The following is a 17,355-nucleotide window of genomic DNA, read 5'->3' on the forward strand; positions in this document are numbered from 1 at the left end:
TGTTTGTCCGTGGCAGAGCTTACAGAGATACGGAGGAGAAATTGAAGTTGGCCTAGCTGGATTTAGCTCAGCAGTTTGAGATTGAGTTCATATATTTTAAGAAGGCTTCTCATAAATTTGTTGTGGTGTGTGGAATTTAACGTCCCAAGGTTACTCAGCCTATGAGGGATGCTGTAGTAGAGTGTTCTGGAATAATTTTACATCACCAGAAGTGTTAAACCTTTACTGACATCGTCCAGCACATGGACGCCTTTTGCATTTTGCCTTCATCGAAATTGGGTGGCCGCGACTGGGTTCGAGCCTGAATACTCAGGCTCGGTTTCTGAAATCCTAACCACTAAGCAACTACAGCTAGTCCTTCTCATGAATATGTCGCAGTCTGCACTGACTACCTAAAAGCTCTTGACCGCGTCGAATCATCTCAGAAAAAAGTTTCTACCTTGCAGAGTAACATGATGGTGCTTTTATGCTGCCACTATTTTGTCAGTTTATTGTGTAAAATGTATGTTGCCAAAGGCAAAGTGCTACAATGCACTTGTATGAACCACCAGTGGCTATTGTGTTCCAGATTGGGCTGGCCCTTAGTCACAAAGCAATTTTTCATTTGGCTATATATAATGCACTATATGCAACTTTTGAAACTGCAGTCCTTGACTGCATTGGGTTTCTTTGCTTTACTTCTTCTTTTGAGAGTTGCTTGTGGAAATTTTTGTGTAATGCCCCTCAATCCATACATTGCCCTTAATATTTATTCTTTCTGCAGCTTTGTTCCGCCTCTACATGGAGGACACAAGCCCAGAGGAGTCTGCAAAACGGCTGAAAGCGGTGCGCAAGCATCTTGCTCAGAAACTGGGTGATGTACAGCGCAAATAGTGCGCAACATAATAAAGGTGTTCTGTGAAATTTTTTGTGACTGTTATCTAGAGACACACATTTTGCTAAAAAAGTTATTGCACCATTTATTTGCAGCATGCAGAAATAATTTTCCAGTTTATCCAAGTTCTTCTTTTCAAGTATTCAGATAATCGTTTTAAGCTTGTCCAAAGATACCAGCAGGATTGTGTGTTGAAACAATGTGAAGGTGCCATGGTCATGTGTCTGCGTGAGCTTCATGCTCACGGGCCAACAGGCCTTCAGGCATGCACAAAAGCAGGCCAATACCAGTAGGCCGACACCACCAGGCCAATACCAGTAGGCCGACACCATTAGGTCCAACACCAATAGGCCCGACAGCAATACACCCAACACCAATAGGCCCAACACCAATAGGCCCAACACCAGCAGGCCCGACACCAGCAGGGTCCCAATTTACGGATTGCCAACAGACCTACAGCCTGTTGGATTTTCTGATAGGGAAGGGATCGTATAGTGATGCTGCAACTAAGTTGGACTGAGTTTAGTTAATTGCTTAATTAATCAATTAGCCTAACTAATGTAGAGGAGAATGAAGAGGTCAGAGGAAAAGAAAAGAAAGAAAGACGCGCGCCGCAGCGACAACAGCGTCCGCGGAAGGAGACGCTTAAGTACGAAGCCGCGTTCCCTCCACCACCACGCACTTCCCCACTCAGTAAGACGTTGCTCGTTTCATATACGTTGTGTCGAACATCCTAGACAGTTCCAACAATTGACAGGTTAATGACAGAACACGATGGATAGAAATACAATAATATAAATATGAAATAGCCTAATTAACCTTTCTAGTTAGACCGCATAAATCAATAAAACCGAGAACGAAATTGGTCGAGTTGGGGAATCGAACCAGGGTCTCCGGAGTGCGATACGAGCACGCTAGCCACTCCGTAATGCCAGCTGAATGGTTTGGAATGAACAAAGGCGCGTCTAGCTAATACGGCGTCTTCGATCACTCCCATCTTCCCCCTTTCCCTTACGGCGAGGTGCAGGTGTCCACCCAGATATGCAAGAGAGATACATTTCCTTTCCTCAAAAAATAAATTTACCGTCCAGCAAGGCGTACAGCCGAATTGGCGATGGCGTTCTGTGGACTCCCTGGCAGCGTTGCAAGACGCTGTCGCGTTCCACTCTTACAGGCGAAGCTTAACATGTTAACCACACATCAGTAACACACGCAGACAGCCAATGGACGCGTCATTCGCTGGCAGCACTTGATTCATCATTCACAACCACATTCTTAACGTACGCTCCCTTGCCGCACATGCCAAGGACGTACACCACGATCACATTCTGCGCCATTCTTCTGTACTTTGCTTTGCTGAAACCTGGACGGATCCCGAAGAGCCTCTCGAAATCATAGATTTCCTATACTGCTGTGGTGCTCGCAGAGACCACAACAGAGCGGCGGGAGTCGCTATCTACTTGTGCACAGGTCTCTCTGCAATACCAGTCGAAATGTTTGGCACGTCACATGAAGTTGGCGAACTGTGCGCCGCAAAGTTGCCCAACGGCTTGCTGGTAGTAGCTGCCTACTTCGCCCCTACCGCACTCACGAAAGACGTCGTGCACTTCCTGCAACTCGCATTAACCGTCCATCGATCCACACCGATGTTAGTAGTGGGGGACTTTAATGTTGACATAAAGACAAACAGCAATTTCCTAACACTTATGCGGGAGAACATCCCGTTCCTCTCGCTCGTAACGCGTCCCACGGCTGTGACAACCTCGCGAGGCACTTGTATAGATCTCGTCTTTGAGAATCAAGCATTGCTGTACCAAGTCGAACATATATCAGTCTATTTCTCCGACAACAAAGCTTCCTTCATGACTGTCAAGAACTGTTAGTGGAGTCTTTGTTAAAGGAATACGTGTGAAAAATAAAAAAAAAATTCTGTGATAGCGCATACATGTGTTGCTCGATTTCTTTGCCTCAATCTATCGAAAAGGTGAAACAGCTTATTTGCTGCGCTCAAATTTCGCATTAGGAAGTAACGTAATCGTCGGTAATTTTTTGTGTGTGTGTGCACAAACCGGCATTCATGGGGTCTTTTTGTTTAAGTGAATATAGTTCTATACGTCTTCTCGGGCACTGCTAGCGTCGCAGACCTCGCAAATCGTGGCGGGCACTCCTTGGGCGGCAGCCAAAAGTGCCGTCGCCTTCCCCATGACGGCTGAGCTGTTGACCTTAGGAGGGCGCCTTGCCAATGGAGGGCTGCCGCTCCTGTCTGCCGCTGCCGTAAGTTGCGCCTCACAGAAGCCGGCTTACTGGTCCCCGTTGAGGCGTTCCGCGCACAATCGTGCATAAAAATTCAGGGGGCACTTTGACTGTCTAAAGTGCGTAGAGGCGAAAGCGTTTTCCGCACCACTTTGACTGCTTCTGTGGCACTGGTGGCGTCACATGTAATTGAGTACTAATTGCTAAGTGACGACAAATCACTAATTAATGGTTAATTACTGATATGTGCCTGAATACTAATTGACTGCTAATTAATGCCGCTTAAGCTTCGCCTTTAGGAGTGGAGCGCGACAGCGTGTTGTAGCGCTGCCAGGGTGTCCACGGAACGCCACCACCCATTCGGCGCGATGCCTTGCCCTTTGAACGCTTTTTGAGGAAAGGAAATGGTGCAGTAATTCTCTGTCATCTCGGCGGACACCTGAACCGCACCGTAGAGGAAGGGAGGAAGTGGGAGTGGAAGAAGAAAGACAAAGATGGCCCGTAAGGAAAAAAATGAAAATTGTATTTGAGGGAAGGAAATTACGCAGCAACTGTCTCACATATCTCGGTGGACACCCGTCAAAATTCAAGGGGGCACTTTTTTCATCTAAAGTGCGGTCACTCAGATGTTGGGCTTCGCTTCTAAGAGTGGAACGTGACAGCGTCTTGCAACGCTTCCAGGAGTCTATAGAACGCCATCGCCCATTCGGTTGCATGCCGCGTTCGCCGGTAAATTGGTTTTTGAGGAAAGGAAATGTATCTCTCTCATATCTCGGTGGACACCTAAACCTCGCCGGAAGGGAAGGGAGGAGGATGGGATTGAGCGAAGGCACCGTATTCACTAGACGCACCTTTGTTCTTCCCAAACCATCGAGCTGGCATGGCGGAGTGGATAGCACGCTCGTCTCACACTCCGAAGACCGGGGTTCGATTCCCGAGATCGACCAATTTCTTACTCGGTTTTATTTATTTATATGGCCTGACTAGAAAAGTTAATTAGGCTAACTGAGTAATTAAGCAACTAACTAAGCTCAGTCCCACTTACTTTAGCCATCACTATACGATCCCTTCAATTGGTTGCCTGGTTACTAGCCAAAGTACAATTGGCTCCGCTAGAAATTCGCGCACTGTGACGTCACGACCGTTTCGACCAACTGAAAAGCGTGACATTTCTGTCGACAACTGCTGCTTACAACGATGAGACATTAAAGGCTTTCGCCTTAAAATTCGCCACCTGAAGCAAACGATAGCCGAGTGCTGTGCAGCTCCAATGTCTGTGGAGGCACGCCTGGCTTCGTGACAACACAATGGGGGGAGAGCGTTGCACTTCTACTTCCACGCAGGGTGCTCGCGATCTGATAGCAAATAACCTAGCCACATGTCAAAGGATGAAGGTGTATACTTAAGGGCACTGGTATACGTGCAGTATACATTACGACCAGGGGAAAAGCCTATACTGCGTTTCATACATAGCAGTCAACGCTGCCAAAGGTACGAAAGTAGTCCGCTGCAAAAAACAAGCGAAATGTATCCGTCCGGCTCGAGTCGGGGCTGAGTGGCACGAAGCGCGCGTCTGTCTGTTAATTTTATAAGGGGCCAAGGTTCGAATCCCGGCTTGGCTGATTTTCTTATTTATTTTTATGCGAACCATATTACTAGAGCTACACTACAGCCCGTTGAGCGCGGCAGTGGAGCTACCATTTACCTTTAGCGTGACCACGTGACACCACGTGACAACATGACGTCACAGCAGAGGAGGGATGGGCTGCCGGCTCGCGCGGTCGGCCGCGGCGGTGGAGGCTCCACATCAGAGGCGCGGCGGCTGCCCACGTGACAACATGACGTCCCAGCAGAGGAGAGATGGGCTGCCGGCTCGCGCGGTCGGCCGCGGCGGTGGAGGCTCCACATCAGAGGCGCTGTAGCTGACCACGTGACGCTACAGCAGCGGTATAAAGCTGAGCTTGCCTCGCTCTCCGGGTACAATCTGATCTCGCTTCGGCGAGCGCGGCTTCGGTCGCTTATCTGATTTTTTCAGCAGCGTCCGCTCCGGCGGACGCAGTTGTTGCTGCGACGCGCGTCTTTTCTTGCCTTTTTCTCTTTCCTCTGATCTCTTACCTCTCCTCTATCTGCACGTTGGCAGCGGTGGTGGCTTGGCTAGAGCCAGTAGCAGGCCCGTGCAATTTCCTTTTCATCCTTCTCTCAGTCACAACAACAACAACTCTCCGGGTACCGAGTATCTGTTCTCGCTTCGGCGAGCGTGGCTTCGGCCGCTTATCTGTTTTTTGAGCAGCGTCCGCTCCGGCGGACGCAGTTGTTCATGGAGGAAAAAAAACTGAGGAGGGAGCATGACGTCACGCGGCCAGCGTTCGCAAGCCGAGTGTTTTGAAGTCGTTTTCTCCCTCAGTTTTTCGCTCTCCGAGCCGGTCCTTTATGTTTTAATTCCGGTATGTTTTAGTACGCGCGAATGCGCGACCCGCGGCACGGGCGTCTACAGCAAGGAAGTTGATCTACAGTTAGTCTGCCGCGCTAATCGGCGCATGCGCGCGCGCAGCGGGGCTAGACTTTACCGCACGCTATCACGTGGTGCGATCACGGGGGGACGCACTGTCTTTTTTTTGCTATATCTTTACTTGTTAAGACTAGGCTTCAAGGTTGTCGCCGGACGCTCCCTCCTCAGTTTTTTTTCCTCCTTGCAGTTGTTGCTGCGGCGCGCGTCTTTTCTTTCCTTTTTCTCTCTTTCCTCTGATCTTTTCACTCTCCTCTGTCTGCACGAGGTAGCGGTGGTGGCTCTGCTGGAGCCAGTAGGCAGGCCCGTGCAATTTCCTTTTCATCCTTCTCTCAGTCACAACAACAACAACAACTCTCCGGGCACTTACGAGGCGGCCAGGTGTTGGGATGCCGCCTAGAAGCAGGGCTGATTTGAACGAGGAGCGAAAGCTTCAGCGTGCCACAGATACCGATGAAGAGCGGGATGAACGTCTGGCTAAGCGGCGTGCTACACTTCTAGTGGTTGTATTAAAATGACCAAGTATTCAACCAAGGAAAGCCATGTATTACCAAGCCTAGCCATCAATATGCTTCGCATCTGACTAGGCTTAACCTTAGCTAAGCCTCAGCCATTTTTTATTTTTCTTAAAAGATTGATTAGGTAGAAACTTGAAACTGTCAAACTCTAATACCTACTTTGAAAAACGCAGCGCTCTTTACTTGTTTCGAAGGAAAAAGTCAATGTAGTGTGTGTTAGGTGACGGGCCTGTCTTTGCTTGTACGGTACTGTAACGGAGAGGATGTAATGATCGCTTCCTAATGTATGACGCGTTGTGGCCCACGTAATACCAACAAGGTTGCGGCTCAGTGTCAAATCCGGGCTGGTGTCCGCGCTGACACTGTTACCAATCCTCGTGGGGGTGTTAAAGTTGTTGTGTATTGTGAGGCGGAGCTCTTGTACCAAGGACCAGAGACGCCGGCATCACCAACTGGGATGCTGTACGCTCCGCACGGGCGGCCCTCCCTGACGCTTCCATTATAGACATCGACCAGTGGGTGGCATCACTCATGAACGATGTCTCCACACACACGCGAACCCTTGTCACAACAACAGATACGCCCACCCTCGACACTCGCCTGGCCCACCTTTGGGAGGCCCACCATAGCATCCTAGAGCTCTGGAAGGGGCAAAAGCTCAATCGGACCCTTAAAAAGCGGCTGGCCGCGCTGCAAACACAAATTACTGAGCACGCTGAGGAGCTCTGCCGATAAAACTGGGGTCAGATTTGCGACAGTTTGGCTGGCAATCTGTCCTCCAAACGTAGCTGGCAACTCCTCCGTCACCTAATTGACCCCACGCAATCCAAAACAGCCACACAACACCACGTCACACGCCTTATACACAAGACCGGCCTTTCTCCTAACGCACTCATTAATATACTTAGAAACACACATACAACTCCCGGTACCTCAAACCCCCTGCCCCCCTATACAGGCGCCCCGAATGCCAACCTCGACGCAGAGATCACGGAGACAGAAGTCAGAGCGGCCCTCCTGACTCTCCGTTCTAACTCCACCCCAGGAGTTGACCGGATCTCTAATGCCATGCTCCGCAATTTGGACGATCAATCGATCGTCCAGCTCACGGAGTACTTCAACAAATGCTGGCAGGAGGGCACTCTTCCCCAATCATGGCGTCACGCCAAAATCATATTCATACCAAAGCCCCACAAACCACTTACACCCTCAAATCTCCGTCCCATTTCACTAACCTCATGCCTAGGCAAGCTTTTCGAACACGTCGCACTCGCTCGACTCACCCAACACATGGCGGAGCAAGACCTCTACCCGCACAGCATGGTGGGCTTCCGTCCCCATCTGTCAGCACAGGACGCCATGCTCCAACTCACGCAGGACATTTTCGACCCCCTCATTCCGGGTCACACAAAAGCTGTCTTAGCCTTGGATCTCTCCAAGGCCTTTGATCGCCTGGACCATCAAGCGATCATGGCGGCTCTCTCCCCCTTGAACATAGGTGAACGTGTGTACACCTATATTCAAACATTCCTTACTAACCGCACGGCCAAAATTCACTTCGGTCCCCACATCTCCCCCCCATACACCCTTAGTGGGGTCGGAACCCCCCAGGGGTCCGTCCTCTCCCCTTTCCTCTTCAATGTCACTCTCATTCCCCTTGCCCACAAGCTACAAACCATCCCTCACCTTCGGCATACACTCTATGCCGATGATATCACGCTATGGACCACCCATGGCAGTGATGGAGACATAGAGAACACCCTACAGTCCGCGGCTATCCTCACCCAAACGCATGCGCGGAGTATCGGACTCTCCTGCTCACCGGAGAAGTCGGAGCTCCTCATAATCCGCCCCACAACACGAAACTGTCCCACAGCCCCCATCACCGTGACACTGGAAAACCGGCCCATCCCGGAGGTAAACACTCTCCGGGTACTTGGCCTCCACATCCAGAACAACGGGAAAAACACACTCACCATACGGAAACTCAAGCAGACAACTGTGTCGATATCACACCTAATCCGCCGCGTTTCTGCACACCACCGGGGCATGAAGGAGCATGACCTATGTCGTCTCATTCATGCCTTCGTCCTCAGCCGCTTTATCTTCACGCTCCCCTACCTGAAACTCCAGGCTAGGGAAATCTCCACCCTGGATGCCATGATTCGAACAGCATTTAAGACAGCATTACACCTACCCCAAAATACCTCAACCGAAAAACTCTTTCAACTAGGCCTGCACAATACGATAGGGGAGCTTATTGAGGCCCACCGACAGACACAATACATACGTCTCGCGAGAACCACCACCGGGAGACACATCCTACACACCCTCGGTATACGCCTACCAGTTACCGATCCCACACAGCTCCAGGTACCCCGCCTCATTCACCGCGATTTATTTATTAAACCTCCCCCCAAAAACATGCATCCCACCTACCACGAACACCGCCGCAGAGCTCGCGCACGGGCACTCCACAAATACTATGGCACGGAACCGTATGCCGTTTGGGTGGATGCCGCATGCACGGGCGAGGACGCGGTTGTCGCCATCACGAACCCCTCCCTCCAACCCATTGCCACACTTCACATAACCCCTACTGCCACTTCGGAGGAGGCCGAAGAGGCCGCCATTGCCCTGGCCATCACCCGCACGGAGGCGCGATATATACTGTCAGATTCCAAAACTGCCATACTAAATTTTGCTCGCGGGAGAGTTCACGTCCCTGCATTTCGCATACTGGACTCCCTCGCCGCGCACCCGCCCCGCCATGTGGAGCTGATATGGGTGCCTGCCCACTCCGGGAATCCCGGAAACGAGGCCGCCAACGCTTTAGCCCGAGCTTCTCTCAACCGGGCACCGGCGGCCTCCGACCTGGGGTTCTCGCGGGAGCGCATGCACTCATTCAGTGAAATGACGCAGGCCTACAAACCCGAGCGTCGGCTCTACCCCCCACCTCATCCTTCCCTCGACAATTACCATCAGACACTTTGGAGGCGGCTCCAAACACGCACTTTGCCCTCCCCTTATATACGCTCGCGATATCACCCAGTCCACACGAACCCTTCCTGTACCCTCTGCCACCACCCCAAAGCCACCCTCGACCATATTCTTTTCCTCTGCCCGGCGGATCCTCCCCCGCGGGGCCTGGAGCACCTTACCTCATGGGAGGCTTGGGAGACCCTACTGCGCTCCGAGGACCCGGCCAAGCAAGCCATCGCCACCGGCCGGGCTGCCAGCGTCATGAGCCTCCGGGACATGAACGTTTGAGTGCAGTGGGGCCGTGCGGGGGCCCAAGGACCGACGTGTCCAAAACTCCCTTGTTATAAATAAAGTTTTCATCATCATCATCAATGTAGTGTACGGCATACGTACGATGTAACTTGAGTCGGATGGCATTGAGTGCAAAGATGTCATATTTAACACTGCAAGAGCTAGATATTGTCCCCTTGCTAGGTCGTTTTTGCGGTGATATTATTCCAGTAGAGATACCTTCTTTCTTGAAGCTCGCAACTGTCCGAGGGCTCACCCCGGTCATCTCGCCCACAGTTTCGAGAACTTCACGCACAGTCCTCTTTGGGAAGCGCTTCCTTACGCTAAAGTAACGTTGACAATCACCTGCTTGCAGTCTTTCGAAATTTTCGGAGACTTCAGCTTAGAGAATAGGCGAGCAGAGGTTTTTGAAGCCGCAGTGGGCGAAGAAAACAAGCGAGTAGGAGATAGCGGTGCCATTTTGGGAGACTAGGAAACCGAAAGACGAAAGCAGACGACATCACCGGCCGGCCTAGCTGCGAAAACGTGATACAGGAGGAGCCGGAAAACACCAGAAAACTAAGGCACTCTGTTTTGAAGAACATAAAAGAAAAAGCAATCTTTTTGCTAAATAAAACATATTTATTATTATACTACAATATCGACCAACATTTACTTTAATTTTAAGTTTATTACTCTTTTCACTTTCGATGCACTACATTACGATGCGGACGAGGAGCGCGAACAGGCGCCGCAGCCTTCGCTGCGTTAGAGTGTACTACCTATTCTAGTAGACTCTCGCGTAACCACGGTGCGCCTAGTAGCAGATGCGCGGCACTGCCGCGAGGAGGCGCTCGCTGTGATGACGTCACGCCAGACGGAGTGCGCACCTGTCACTGTGCGCGCCTCATTGCGCACACTGTAAATGCACTCCCTTGCTAGAAAACACCAAGGTAATAGGTAGGGCTAGAAATAGACGGGAACGAGAAATTATCGAAGCTTTCGCAATGCACGTTGCTCCCGATAAGCAATGCGTCAGCTCCCATTCGGCAATGTTAGGGGGTCTGAATTAACCTACCTCAAGAATAGTAATCTTCGGCTGTTGTAAGCGCGCGTAGTTTTTACCTGCTTTTCCTTCATTCTTGTTTTTTTTCCTTCATTCTTGTCAGCGCGTGCGTTCCTCCCTCATGATGTAAAAAATAGCGCACAGGGAACACACGGGACGGAAAGTAAACGACGCAGACAAGCGCTACTCGCAACTGAGGTTTATTGCTGACGCGCGCAATATAAGGTAGTCACTTTAAAAACATAAAACAAAAACAACCACAAACAGTCCCTCCTGGAAAGACCAAGTCAGAGGAAAAAATTGAAATTGAAGCATCAGGCGCCACTCATCGCTGTGGAAGATCAGTTAAAGAAACCGTTATCAAAAAAGGAATTCAATGCAACGCTGAGGCTAAAAAATCGATTTCACAGTCTGCCAAGTTAACAGAGGGCTCACTGATACACGGATTCCGACATTTTCTAATATGGTATGCCTCCATTATCTCGCGTACACGCTGATCTCGATGTCTGAAAAGTATGACGGTACTAGAAAAAATCGGTTTACAAGTTTTCCCCTTCTGCTCTTCTTTTTTGCTACATTCCCGGCAATGCTCAGGAAGATTGCCATAATGATCTTTTAGGGAGTTACGGTGTTCACCAAGCCTAACGTTGAGGCATCGCCCCGTTTGTCCTACATAGACAGCTCCGCAGGACAACGGTAGTTTGTACACTACACCCAAGCTGCAGGGAACAAACGGGGCGCGGTGCCTGACGGTGCATCCGCGCTTTTTTCGCTTATCTCCAACACCTTCTTGCCTGTTCCGTATCTGAGAGCATAAACTGCTCAGCTTGCTTGGCCCGGAAAAAATCTCTGCCTCTCCCGTAAACGAGAGTAGAGTAAGCATGAAATATTTACGGGCCTAATGTCATCTCGGTGGATACCCGAACCGCACCGTACAGGAAGGGAGGAACGCCACCACCCGTTCAGCGCGATGCCTTGCCATTCGAACGCAAGGTTTTTTGAGGAAAGGAAATGGCGCAGTAATTCTCTGCCATCTCGGTGGACACCCGAACCGCACCGTAAAGGAAGGGAGGAACGCCACCACCCGTTCAGCGCGATGCCTTGCCATTTGAACGCAAGGTTTTTTGAGGAAAGGAAATGGCGCAGTAATTCTCTGCCATCTCGGTGGACACCCGAACCGCACCGTACAGGAAGGGAGGAACGCCACCACCCGTTCAGCGCGATGCCTTGCCATTTGAACGCAAGGTTTTTTGAGGAAAGGAAATGGCGCAGTAATTCTCTGCCATCTCGGTGGACACCCGAACCGCACCGTAAAGGAAGGGAGGAACGCCACCACCCGTTCGGCGCGATGCCTTGCCCTTTGAACGCAGCGCTTCTCCCCCGGATCACGTATGACAACGAAGTGTAACGTGACATTTATGTGCTTTTTGCACGCCTTATTAGAAATCGGAAATTATAATTCCGTGCATTATCAAACCCACAGCTCCACTGATATCTTGATAAACATTGAGAAGGCACTGGCAGCAGTTATTTTTTGTCTCGTTTGGAGACCAACCGGTGCTTGCATGCCGGTTGCGTAGGAGGGCTTAGAGAGTCTCGTTAAATCTCGTTAAGTCTCGTACGGTGCCGGATGTTGTCGTTTCAGAGCCCGGATGACTGGATTTCAGTGCCCGGATGAGTGGATTTCAGTGCCCGGATGACGGGAATTCAGTGCCCGGATGAGTGCATTTCAGTGCCCGGATGAGTGGATTTCAGTGCCCGGATGATGGCTCTAGGTCTCGGCGTGACGTCACCACACTGCCGACAACGGGGGCTAAAAGCATTTCATGCTTAAAAAAAACCACCTGGACGCCGTAGCGGCTCCCTACCTTCTTTAACCCATGTGCCATTCTATGCACGTAGGGCACCACGCCCTACGTGCACTTGCTTGTCTGCGTCGTTTACTTTCCGTCCCGTGTGTTCCCTGTGCGCTATTTTTTACATCATGAACGTTATCCAACTTGCCCAACTTTCCGCTTTGCTGAATGTCGTTCCTCCCTCTTCTGTTTTTGATATGACGTGAAATGTGTGTATATAGTCATTTTTCTTCTGAGATTAAACAGTTGTTAGAAAAGCGCTTCGTCCTGTGTGTTCGTCCCTTTTCCGTGTTTTTATAGCGCTCACCAATTCCTTCAAGCAGACGGAGATATATCGGGCTCCGACCCGGCTCGTCGCAGTCGTCGCGGCGTAATCACGCTGTCCGTTTCAGCCAGGCCATGTCGTCCGGCATGCACAAGGCAAGGCTGCAACGATTCGCTCAAGCTAGGAAATGACGGCGGGCTGAAGAAACGAATGAAGTTGCTTTCGCAATTTTCGAGCTTAACCAAGCTCAGCCTCTGCAAATTTTTTCAGCCAGCGTCCGCTTCGGCGGACGCGGTTGTTGCTGCGACGCGCGTCTTTTCTTTCCTTTGTCTCTCTTCCTCTGATCTTTTAACTCTCCTCTGTCTGCACGTGGCAGCGGTGGTGGCTCGGCTGGAGCCAGTTGACGGGCCCGTGCACTTTCTTTTAGAGCGCAGCCCTTTGGCGTCCGTTCCTGGGTTTCGCGTCGTCGTCGGCCTCGTAACCAGCTCCGCCCCCAATGTCACGCTTTTCAATTGGTCGAAATGCTCGTGACGTCACAGTGCGCGAATTTCAAATGGGGCCAATTGTACTTTGGCTAGTAACCATGCAACCAATCAAAGGGATCGTATAGTGATGCTGCAACTAAGTTGGACTGAGTTTAGTTAATTGCTTAATTAATCAATTAGCCTAATTAATGTAGAGGAGAATGAAGAGATCAGAGGAAAAGAAAAGAAAGACGCGCGCCGCACCGAGAACAGCGTCCGCGGAAGGAGACGCTGCTGAAAAAAAACAGATAAGTACGAAGCCGCGTTCCCTCCACCACCACGCACTTCCCCACTCAATAAGACGTTGCTCGTTTCATATACGTTGTGTCGAACATCCTAGACAGTTCCAACAATTGACAGGTTAATGACAGAACACGATGGATAGAAATACAATAATATAAATATGAAATAGCCTAATTAACCTTTCTAGTTAGACCGCATAAATCAATAAAACCGAGAACGAAATTGGTCGAGTTGGGGAATCGAACCAGGGTCTCCGGAGTGCGATACGAGCACGCTAGCCACTCCGTAATGCCAGCTGAATGGTTTGGAATGAACAAAGGCGCGTCTAGCTAATACGGCGTCTTCGATCACTCCCATCTTCCCCCTTTTCCTTACGGCGAGGTGCAGGTGTCCACCCAGATATGCGAGAGAGATACATTTCCTTTCCTCAAAAAATAAATTTACCGTCCAGCAAGGCGTACAGCCGAATTGGCGATGGCGTTCTGTGGACTCCCTGGCAGCGTTGCAAGACGCTGTCGCGTTCCACTCTTACAGGCGAAGCTTAACATGTTAACCACACATCAGTAACACACGCAGACAGCCAATGGACGCGTCATTCGCTGGCAGCACTTGATTCATCATTCACAACCACATTCTTAACGTACGCTCCCTTGCCGCACATTCCAAGGACGTACACCACGGTCACATTCTGCGCCATTCCTCTGTACTTTGCTTTGCTGAAACCTGGATGGATCCCGAAGAGCCTCTCGAAATCATAGATTTCCTATACTGCTGTGGTGCTCGCAGAGGCCACAACAGAGCGGCGGGAGTCGCTATCTACTTGTGCACAGGTCTCTCTGCAATACCAGTCGAAATGTTTGGCACGTCACATGAAGTTGGCAAACTGTGCGCCGCAAAGTTGCCCAACGACTTGCTGGTAGTAGCTGCCTACTTCGCCCCTACCGCACTCACGAAAGACGTCGTGCACTTCCTGCAACTCGCATTAACCGTCCATCGATCCACACCGATGTTAGTAGTGGGGGACTTTAATGTTGACATAAAGACAAACAGCAATTTCCTAACACTTATGCGGGAGAACATCCCGTTCCTCTCGCTCGTAACGCGTCCCACGGCTGTGACAACCTCGCGAGGCACTTGTATAGATCTCGTCTTTGAGAATCAAGCATTGCTGTACCAAGTCGAACATATATCAGTCTATTTCTCCGACAACAAAGCTTCCTTCATGACTGTCAAGAACTGTTAGTGGAGTCTTTGTTAAAGGAATACGTGTGAAAAATAAAAAAAAAATTCTGTGATAGCGCATACATGTGTTGCTCGATTTCTTTGCCTCAATCTATCGAAAAGGTGAAACAGCTTATTTGCTGCGCTCAAATTTCGCATTAGGAAGTAACGTAATCGTCGGTAATTTTTTCATTGTTCTCTCAGTCGCAAAAACAATAACAACAACAACAACCCTAAAACTATCTTAGTCATTTTCTGCTGTACTAAAGCCACATGGTTAGCTGTTTCGTTCGCTGTAGTATCTGCATGAAAATATGAGTGTACGCAGGACTCCGAGGAGTCGATTTGCAAAGAACAGTTATTTTGTGATAAAAAAACACTCACTCGAATAATCGCAGCTAGTTACAATATCTTCACATTAGATACAGTAGCAGAAAAGGTTCTGGTCTGCAACAAAATCAGCAACTGCGAACGATTAACATTTCTCAAAATTTCCACCCCATCAACCCACGCCCTGTCAGAGACCTGCTTTAAAAAAATCACTCTTTAGGTCCTTCGTGGTTAAGCCACAGTCTCGGGTTTTGGTAAACATTTATTAAAAACTTAAGGCGCCGAAGGCCCAGATCTAGGGGTCGGCCAAGACTCCTTGGAGTCTGGCCGCCTCTAGAGCGAGACCGATGAGCGCTCGTTGGTCGTCCAGGGCAGAGCTGCGTAGACGAGCCTCCCAGGTATGTTATGTGGGTGTTGGCATGTGTTGTCGTGGACAAGTCCCCGCCTCTTTGAGGGCAATTATTTCTGGGCGATCTCTGTGTTGCAGAAGCTGTTGGAGGAGAGCTCGTTTGCGGTGAGCCCCGACAGTTCCACTTCCAGATGGTGAGACGGGTTGTTATTGCGAGCCATGTTGGTTGAAGCGTTGCTCTAAGAGCTGTATTCGCATTTCGACCTGCATGAAGCAGGCACCATGAGCTTCTTGGGTACGTGCCATCCTATCGATGGTCTCTGTGAGACCCTGAAGCTGCGAGAGGACTTGATAAGAGAACTGTTGAACAGTGTTATTAACAGTGTCTTCAATGTTAGTCATGCGTCTGTCGAGGCGCCTTTCTAATGTAGGAGAGATTGTGCAAGTTTTGCGTTTGGGTGGAGAAGGCTCTTGCATTGAATCATCCTCCTCGGGCGCAGCGGAAGGAAGTGGTGGAGTAGGTTGGGTAGCTGGTGTGTTGGTAGTTGTCTGTGCGGCCTGTAATGCTGATTTAAGGTTTGAAATTTCTAGTGCTTGCTGTTGTATGAGAGCTTTAAGTTCAGCTATCTCACGTGAGGGAGGTGGTGGTTGTTGTGAGGGTGCTTGAGAGGCTCGATCTACCCTGCCTACCTTGCTCGCCGTCTTCTTGTTCGGGGTGTTACTTCCGGTAGCTCTGGAGCGGGATGGTCTGGTCACGGTAAGCTTGAACGCGCAACCGCTTGGCGGCACATGCAACCACTGGCGCAGTCAGAAATATTGGAGAGCTTTAGTACAACGTTAGCGTGATAGCGAACCTAAGGGAAATTACGCTAGCGTGCCGCAAGAAACTTATCTCCACAAACAGTTTTAGTATAGCGTTCTGAAAACGAAAAACGCGATATGATTGAAATGGAGTGAAAGGGCCTTCTAAAATGGTCGTCACTGACGCTAACTTGCCAAAGTATAATATTTCCGCTCTTCTAAGCCAATTATTAAAGCAGTGCATATTTCCGCCTGCAAAAGGAGCCGGAAAATGAGATAAAGTGAAATAAGAAACCTTACACACTGGCTATATCTTGTTAAGGCAAAGTATTTCCACCACATGAATATTTTCCATCACATGACGTCTTATGTTAAAAAAACTTGTCTAAATTTAATATATTATCGTATTACATCATGTAAGTACATAAAACACTACGACAAAGTTCGAAATCTATTTTTGTTTCGTTCCGGACGTTTCTGTTACATTTCAGGTAATTGAAGACGATAGCACTGAAGTTTGAGGTCCCATTAGGCTTGACCGCTCCGGAGTCGAGAGGGTATCTCAAAAACTGGGCTGAATTGCTGCTTAAACTTGTTTGCCGAAGCAAGGTACGTCATAGAGAAAAGCTACAACACCAGTAGTTGCCGGTAAACATGTCGAACGGAATTGCGAGGGCTGCTGAATCGGCGAAAGCTGGCCGCTCTCGCTTGGAAGGACTCCGCCATGTTTTCACGCTATAGGCGCAAAAGCCGCAACTGCCGCAACGCTAACTTCTGAAAATTGCGTACGTACGCTAACGCTATATCCTCGTTAGGGTTCTGCGCATGCGCACTGTGGACCCGTTATTCCGCTGTGCACGCAATTAGCAAAGCATACCAACAAGCCCAACAAGCCTACAACAAGTACCAACAAGCCCAAAAAACCACGCTAAAGCCTGCAATACTAAAACTATTTAGCGCGCAGCTCTTCGGCGCCTGTTTCTGCGTTTCGCGCCGTCGCCGTCGCCGTGACATTTGCCCGTTGTAGCCAGCAGTGGAGATATGTTAGTAGCGCTTTAAGCTGCGAAACAAGTGTAGCGGAGAAGGTAGAGAGGGTGCAGAGGGAAGGCGCATAACTACTGTCTTGGAACAGTGGACACCTCAATCGTGCTTTAAGCTAGGTGACGGTAAAATTGGTAAATTGGTTTCGGAGGAAAGGAAATGGAGCACTATCTGTCTCGCATATCTCGGTAAACACCTGAACCGCGCCGTAGGGAAGGGAGGAAGGTAGGAGTGAAAGGATAAAGAGAGAAAGGGG

Source organism: Amblyomma mixtum, chromosome 8 (genome assembly GCF_055824585.1).
Source record: "Amblyomma mixtum isolate Tamu chromosome 8, ASM5582458v1, whole genome shotgun sequence".
NCBI lineage: Eukaryota > Metazoa > Arthropoda > Arachnida > Ixodida > Ixodidae > Amblyomma > Amblyomma mixtum.